General features: G+C 40.6%; 1 pseudogene; it reads left to right on the plus strand.

Moving 5' to 3' along the window:
• LOC101638827 overlaps window positions 1-4140 on the plus strand; it is a 10915-nt pseudogene extending 6775 nt beyond the window's left edge.
• The last annotated feature ends 4523 nt before the right edge of the window (window positions 4141-8663 follow it).

Genomic DNA, 8663 nt, shown 5'->3' on the forward strand with positions numbered 1-8663 from the left:
CATGACAAGAACACTTTCTTCTAATAACCTGGCATTCTTTGATGCTCACCTTCCTGACATGATGATCACTGAAGACAAATGGGTGCATAAGCAAATGTGGGGAAGAAAGCTGATAGTGCCCGGCTATCAAAAAATATAGGGTCTGGGGTCTTAAAGGCTTGAGGTTAAACAGTGATCATCTAGTAGAGAAGCAACAAGCCCACATGGAAGAAGCACACCAGCCTGTGTGATCATGAGGTGTCAGCGGGATCAGGTATCAGACATCAGAAGATCCCAAACAAATATATTGATGCAAATGATGGAGGTAGGGGAGGAGAGCCAAAGCCCATCTGTAAACAATTGGACATTCCCTCTCAAAAGGGTCACAAGGAAGGAATGTGTCAGCCAGGGTGCAGCATAGCACTGACGAAACAGACAACATTCTAATTCTTTAATGCTTCCTTCCCACCACTGTCATGACCTCAGTTCTATCTTACAAATCCGTGTAGACTGGAACATGTACACTGGTACAGATAAGACCTCTGGACACATGGAATTCAGTACAGATAAACACCCCAGGAACAGTAATGGGAGTGGTGATATCATGAGGGTAGGGGGAAGGGTCGGGGGGTGGGGGTGGGAGAAGTGGGAGAAATGGGGACTGTCTACAATGATCGTATAACCCACCCTCTAGGGGAACAAACAACAGAAATGTGGGCTAAGGGTGGTGTAAAATATGAAAATAATAATAATTTATAATTTATCAGGAGTCCATGAGGATGGGAGGGCGGAGGAGGGAGGGGAAAAAAAGGACCTAATACCAAGGGGTCAAGCAGAAAGAAAATGTTTTGAAAACGATGATGGCAACATATGTACAAATGCGCTTGATACAATTGATGTATGAATTGTTGTAAGAGCTGTAAGAGCTCCTAATGATTAATTGATTGATCTATTTATTTATGAAATCATTTTACTGGGGGCTCTTACAGCTCTTATAACATACCATACATCAATTGTATCAAACATATTTGTATATATGCTGCCATCATCATTTCCAAAACATTTTCTCCTTGAGCCCTTGGTATTGGCCCCTTTCCCCCTCCCCTCCCACTCTCGTGAATTCTTGATCAATTATATATTGTAATTGTTATTTCATATCTTACACTGTCCATGGTCTCCCTTCACCCACATTTCTCTTATGTGTCCCCTTCACGGTGGGGGGAGGCTATATATCGCATCTTGTGATGAATTCCCCATTTCTCAACCTTCCCCCTCCCTGACCATCCCCTTATCCTCACGATATCGCTACTACCATAACTGTTCCTGAGGAGTTTATCTGTCCTGAATTCCATGTGTCCAGAGCTCTTATCTGTACAATGTGTGTTCTGCTTTGGGAAACAGAAGGATTTCTCCCAAGTTGTCTGCCTCAAATATATGCCAGACTTAGCTGCTTGCGAATGACTATACACTTTGAGGTCATAAAAAATAGATCAGGGGTCATTCTCCCTAAGAGCTATCAGCCATCTAGAGCAAGCAGACACCACTGTTTATCCCACAACAAGTAGGGCCCACTCCCCTCTGATAAGGATAATAGTTGTCTGTTTCCTTGTAGGAGACACCAGAGAGGTCAAACCCACCCAAGGATGACCAAGGTTAGGCTGCCATCATGAATCTAGGGTCCGCCCATCTTGTCACATGTATACCCCTAGACCTTCCCATTCCTATGGGCACACCCCTAGCTCATCCCCTTCCTGTCACACTTATGCCTATCATACATCCCCTTCCTACAATGTGTATGCCTATTGTACTGCCCCTTCCTGTGACGTGTGGTTACCTGTAATCATGTCCCCCTAAAGACATACAACACTTGGTTAGCAATAAAGAAAGAAGCTCTCCCCGGTTCTCGGTCTGGGGCCTCTCTCCTGCTCTCGTGGCTGGGCTCCCCCCACGTGGACCACCAAGCGGGGCTGAGGTGAGCAATGCTACCATGAATTGTGTCTGACTCCATTACTTGACTCTCTCAACCTCCCTATGACTTTACTATAATTTTTGCTTATTATCGCTGTACAATTGTGCCTACCGGACCTGTGATGATTTGTGGGGGACCCTCTCTTTAACCCCACATTCTCCAGTCTAGCCAGATTTTAAAGATAGAACTGGGTCATGGTAGTGGGAAGGAGGAAGTATTCAGGAACTAGAGGAATGGTGTGTGATTCATCAGTGCTACACCGTACCTTGGTTGAATTATCCCTTCCCTATAAACCTCCTGTGGGGAGATACCCAATTATCTACAGATGGGCTTTGGGTCTCCACTCCAACCCCCCTCTTTCACATCGATATAGTTGTTTGTTTTGGATCTTTTGATGCCTGATCCTGTCGACACCACATGATCACACAGGCTGATGTGCTTCTTCCATGTGTGCTTAATTGCTTCCCTGCTAGACGGTCACTTGTTTATCTTCAAGGGTTTAAGACCCCATACACTATATATTTTTTATAGCACCATCAGCTTTCTTCACCACATTTGCTTATGCACCTGCTTTGTCTTCAGCGATCCTGTTGGGAAGGTGAGTGTCAAAGAATGCCAGGTTATCAGAACCAAGTGTTCTTGTGTTAAGGGAGGCCTTGAGTAGAGGCCCAAAGTCTGTCTGCTATCTTACTACTTAACATTTTAATATATATACATTGGCCTCTATCTCTTTCATTATAAATTAATATATTTATATATACATGCTTATAGCTACACCTCTATAAATAGCTGTGCCTCCTATTTATTTTTCGTTGTTGTTGTTGTTGGTTTTTTTTGTTTTTACCTCCTATTTCTTTCCTCTATTTCCTTTCACCTTCCTCCTATACCACTATCATGCTCACCCTCCATTCAGTTCTCAGTATATCCTCTCAGATACATTGCTCTTGATCAAGCCCCACCCAGCATTATACACCCTCCTCATCATTAATTTTAAATCTCTTGTTCCCTTATCTGAGTTTGTTGGCTCCCCACTCCCTTCCCCGGCCCCTCCTCTTCCATGTCCCCGCCCCTAGAACTGTAGGTCCCGTAGTTTTCTCCTTAGGATTGTTGCCCTGCCTATCTGAATTAGGTAAAGTTTATTGTGCCAACCTGGCTGATTAACACATGTGGGCTAATTGAAGGGCAGAGAGATAAATGGCTCAGTGAGCCTCACCTTTCTAGTTCTTGGGTCTCTTGCTTTCTGATGGTCAGACCAGGGTGCAGCTGCCTTAGCCAGTTCCCTGCCTCAGCTGGCAAGGCTTACTTCCTGCAAGACATCCTCAAGGAAAAGCCACATGGACCTATCCTGATGCAGCTCTGGGTGCTGGAGAAGCCGTGTGGAGATCCCTCCAGCGCTGAGATGCTTACACATTCACTGATTTGGCTTTCCTCCTGCAGTCAGCATTATAGTGTGTGTTTTGTGAGACGGAGGAGGACTTTGTGGATTGGTGGTGGACATGTGGGTTAATGTTGGACTTGTGGGCTTGGGCAGCACTAGGTTGGGATGTTTTCTTGACATGCTCTTAACCTTTTAATAAAACTCTCTTATACATGAGTTTTTGTGGATTTATTTCTCTAAAGTACCCAGATCAACACACTATCTTATATAGATAGACATATGGTAAAAGAAAAAAAAACCACCATAATAAAACAGACAAAACAAAACAGAACAAGGAAAAGAAAATGATTTACCAGTATTAAAGAAAGAAAAGAAAGTGATGGTATCAGCAATTGCACAATTATGCTTGGTCTAATTGAATTATGGATTGTTATAATATCTGTAGGAGCTCCCAATAAAAATGATAAGGAAAAACAAAAGAATGCATTGCTTTTTTTATTGCATAGTTACTAGATTAGTTCACTTTATTGAAATCTTTCTTTTCTTTTTTTTTGCATTACTGGTGGTCAGAAAATATGGCACGTAAAGATTCTACTGTAGATCATTGTAATTATCTTGCTTTGTTGTGTATTGAACCCAAACTCAGCAAAGACAGAAGAAGACTAAAAACAGTGAGTTTCTCTGGTAGTAGTTTATGACTTGGGGAAAACACAGTATGGAGCAACTTGTTGGGCTGATCTAGATAGAGCAGGACTCAGCCAACTGTGGCTCTCAAGCCGTATTCCGCTCTTTCAGTACGTACTTGAAGCTTTGAAGTAAAATTGAAAATGAAAATAAAAATATCATAGTTTCATTTATAAGATCTTATAAGGATATTCTTTAGATAATGGTGATCTCATTTGTTTGTAAATACATATTTATGACTCTCGACTAAATTCTTAAATTATCAGGATTGGCTCTTCCATCTCAAAGGTTTGCCTGCCCCTGACTAGTGTAAAGACATTAAAAAAGGCTTATGTCAGAAGCACAAACATATGAAGAAAGTGTATTTTAAATGATTTTCAATCGATCCAAGAAATTAAGTTCATCTTGGGAGATGGATTCTAAAATCTGAGCCAAATGGGCAGAGTGGCATTTAGAATTATTGCAGAAGTTGGTCTAAAAAGACCAAAAATGAAGTTCATCTAGGAGATACTTCAGTGAGTATTTTCACATTATCTATGAAAGAAATTAAATCTAAGGAATACTGGACATTATTACTTACCTTCCAACAGAAAAAACAGTCAACCCTATAGTAATTCTCTGACTTGTATAATAATTTTCCAAGACTCTTGTTGTGAGTGCCATGCTGCACAATTGGAGAAGCCCCTTTGGTAGTCAAGTTCATGTGGACACTGGAAGACAGACAGCATTTTAAAGAGAATATCTTTCATGAAAACAGCAAACATCAATGTGACAAAACAATGTGTGTAATAATTGTGGAATGGAAAAACTGATCTGCTCTAAATTTTCCCCTAATTCACAATAAAAAGTAAACAAGCAAAACCAGTAAGAGATTATAATGCATAAAGCTTTAGGTCTGATTCTGCATTTCCGTAATCATAACCCAAAGCTTTAGTGGTCATGATAAACTAGGGTCGAGTTATTACAAAAGTATGCTTACGTTATTTATATTGTGATTCCAAAATCCTTCAGAACACATAGTTTAAATGTCTGCCAAGTTTAAAGTAATAATTTCTCTTATATATGGGCCCACATCTCCAGGCAGAAGGATTTTGACATTGTTTTTAAAGATCACAGTTTGAAAAATGAGTTTCCTAGCTTTCATAATCTGACATGCTGCCAATGTTAATTCTACTCTTTACCAGTTCCTGAAAACCATATCTACACCAACAAAGATGATGTAGATACATTAAAATAATGAATAACTTTAGCATCTCATATCCTGATCCTGGCTACAGGGAAGCAGTGGGCACCTGGTGCTTTTTAGATGTGCATTTTAGATAAATGTATTTGGTGAAACACAATAATGTTACTCAAATAAAGTAGATTAGGATTAAAGGACACAGAAATCCCAGCGTCTACCTATGGAGAGAACTCCAATAAGTCAGACACAAAAGAACAGATATTGTATGATCCCACTTATATGAAATATCTAAATAAATGCATGGAGAGCAAAGGTTATGAGATATTGCCCAAGTCGGGGAGAAGGTGAAATGGAAGTTAATGCCTAAAGGATACTGAATTTGGTTGAGATAATGAAAAACTTTTGAACTCTGTTTGAGGTGATGAAATAAATAGTTGTGATGGTGAATATAATTAATATCACTAAATCTTATAGTACTTAAGAATGACTAAAGTGGCAAAATTTTCAGCCTATAGATGAGAATTAGTATTTTTTTAAAAATGCTCCTGGCATTTCTGTTCATATGTGCCGGAGTTTATTCCAGACAAGCCATGTTTAAACATGCCTCTACAGTCCCTAGATAGCTGTAGAAGTTTCCTCAGTAGTACACTTAGTCTTGTTACAATGCCTTTAAAAAATAGAAGAGTTGTAGTGCATGTTTAAAAGCAATTTTCAGGTTATGGCTAATCACAAATTTTTAACAAAAGTCAAGTGAACTTCACAAGTCACTGAAGCGTTGCAACAAAATTTATGAGCATGCTGACTCACATCAAATACTTTTTTTAGATGGGTCAGGCATTTTAAGGAAGGTCAGGAAGACCTCAAAGATGAGCCAAGAGAGGACAAGCTGTCAACCCTGGAGAGACGAAGAAGTTCTGTCTGGCATCCAGAAGTCTGTAAAGCCTGCTGGCCTGCTGGCCATGGACATTGGCACCTCACATGATTTTGCAGCTCAATTTTAAGGGAACATTTTGGCCTCAGCCAAGAGTTACATGAAGATCGGCTAGTTTAAACACCAGATCTTTCTATCGGTCTTTTAAGCAAGATTGAAGCTAAGAAAGGGGATTTTATAGAATGAATCTCGATTTTTCCAATAGGATCCAGAGAACCAGGTCCGTTCAGAACAATGGCTTCTGAAGGGATCTACTGGGCTAATTCAGCTCAAAACAGAGTGTGTCAGTCTGGGAACTTTAGAGAAACAAATCCACAGAAACTAATGTACAGAGAGGGTTTTATATAAAGGTTAAGTGTGCATCAAGAAAACATCCCTACCCAATGCTGCCCAAGCCCTCAAGTCCAACATTAACCCATTAACCCATATGTCTAACACAATCCACAAAGTCCTCCTCCATCTCACAAAGCAGACACAATGACCCGACTGCAGGAGGAAAGCCGAATCTGTGAACGTGTAAGCATTTCAGTGCTGGCAGGGGTCTCCACATGGCTGCTCCAGCACCCAGGGCTGCATCGGGGTAGGTCCATGTGGCTTCTCCTCAGGGATGTCTTGTAGGAAATGAGCCTTGCCAGCTGAGGCAGGGAACTGGCTAAGGCAGCTGCACCCTGGTCTGACCATCAGAAAGCAAGAGACCTGAGAACTAGAAAGTCGAGGCTCCCTGAGCCATTTATCCCTTCGCCCTTCAATTAACCCCACATGTGTTTATTGGCCAGGTTGGCACAATAAACTAACTACCTCACAGAGAGACCAGCTCACAAATTATGGTGACTGCTTCATGAGATTCCCAAGAGGTAATCTTAAAAAATTTCTTAAAGAACCCGGGACAATCTTTGAGGGTTTACGGGGCAGTTTAAAAAAAAATGAAAACTGCATTGGGGAGAAAAAAGTCAGAAAAGTTGTACTAAGGAATTGGTTTCCACCAGGGCAACGCACCTGTTCATTCTTCCAGGGCAACAAAGGCTGTCCGAGGAAAATTTCATTGGAAAAGCTTACTGAATCCACTCGACAGTTCTAATCTTGCCTCTTCAGATTTCTTTTTGTCCCTGAAACTGAAATAACTTTGAAAAGGAACAGGATTTGACTCCCTTACGGATGCCCATTCTGCCATGTTGATGTTGTGTAGATTGAAGACCATTGAATTCTTCAGGGAAGGTTAGAGAGATGGAAACGCTGCCTTCAGAGTGTGCAGGCAGGGATGTAGGATATGTTGAGAAACAATAGCATCCTGTTTTGTGATTTTTGTTTGATAGCTTTCCCGTGATTCTGTAGCCATCTTAAAAACTTACTTTCCTGCTCAACACCCATGTCATCAAGTCATTTCTGATTGGTACCAACCCTATAGGACAAAGCAGAACTGGAGCAGAGCGCCTCCTCTTTCTCCGGCTGAGTGGCGGATGGGTTTGAATGTCAGATAAGCAGTCCAACTGGTCCCCCAGATGCCACCAACTTTCCTTACCCGCATATTCCACAACACAATGATTCTTTAAAGACATAAACTAATGTGATGGGTGCGGAGCTCAGCACACCTGACAGGATAACTTCAAAATGAACCACGCGGAGACACAGAATCAATATTCCATCGTATGTGTGTACTACATCTTGTTTAACCCTTCATCTGTTGATGGACACTTGGATTGTTCCCCTGTTTTGACTATTGTTTTCCGTACTGCCATGAACTTTGGTGCAAAATTCTGTTTTCAGAAGTATCTGAATTCTTGCTTTCAGTTCTTTTGGACATACACTTTGGAGTAGAATTGCTGAGTCACATATAATGTGAAGTTTAACTTTGTGAGGAATTGCCTGTTTTCCTCAGTGACTGTCCTGTTTTACATTCCCATGAACAGTGGAGGAGGGGTCCAATTCTCCACATACTTGCCTACAGCTGTTGTTTTCCTCTTTTTAAAAAATCATAGTTACTTTAGTGGATGTTTTGATATTTAATTGTTTGAGTTTTCGCTGCCTTGAGATCATGCCTCGTCCCCCTTTGTTTTGTAATGTAGTATGTTACATTGATCAACTTCTAAATGTTGATCCACCTTTATTCCCAAGATTAACTCCCCTTGTTTGTGTTTGATAAGCCTTTGAATACGCATTTGTATTTAGTTTGCTAGCTGTTTGTTGAGAATTTTTGCTTCTATGTTCATCAATGATTCTGGTTGGTAATATTCTTGTGCTTGCCTGACGTGTGTATCAAAGTAATGCTAGCCTCATAGAATGAGGTACGAACAGTTCCCTCTTCCATTTGCTTGGAGAGGGTTTAAAAAGATTGATAGTCTCTTCTAAAAATGTTCATTAGGATTCCCTAGTGAAGCCACGTGCTTCAGTACTTTTCTTTATTGGGAAGTTTTTTGATTTCTGACTCAATCTCTTCACTCGTTATGAATTTGTTGACATTTTCTATTTCTAATTTAAATAATTGTAAGGCGTCTATGTGTTCTAGGAATTTGTTAATTTTATCTAGGTTACTTAATTTGTT

Source organism: Echinops telfairi, unplaced genomic scaffold, assembly GCF_000313985.2.
Source record: "Echinops telfairi isolate 266 unplaced genomic scaffold, ASM31398v2 ScPeMD7_7410;HRSCAF=8448, whole genome shotgun sequence".
In the NCBI taxonomy this organism is placed as follows: domain Eukaryota; kingdom Metazoa; phylum Chordata; class Mammalia; order Afrosoricida; family Tenrecidae; genus Echinops; species Echinops telfairi.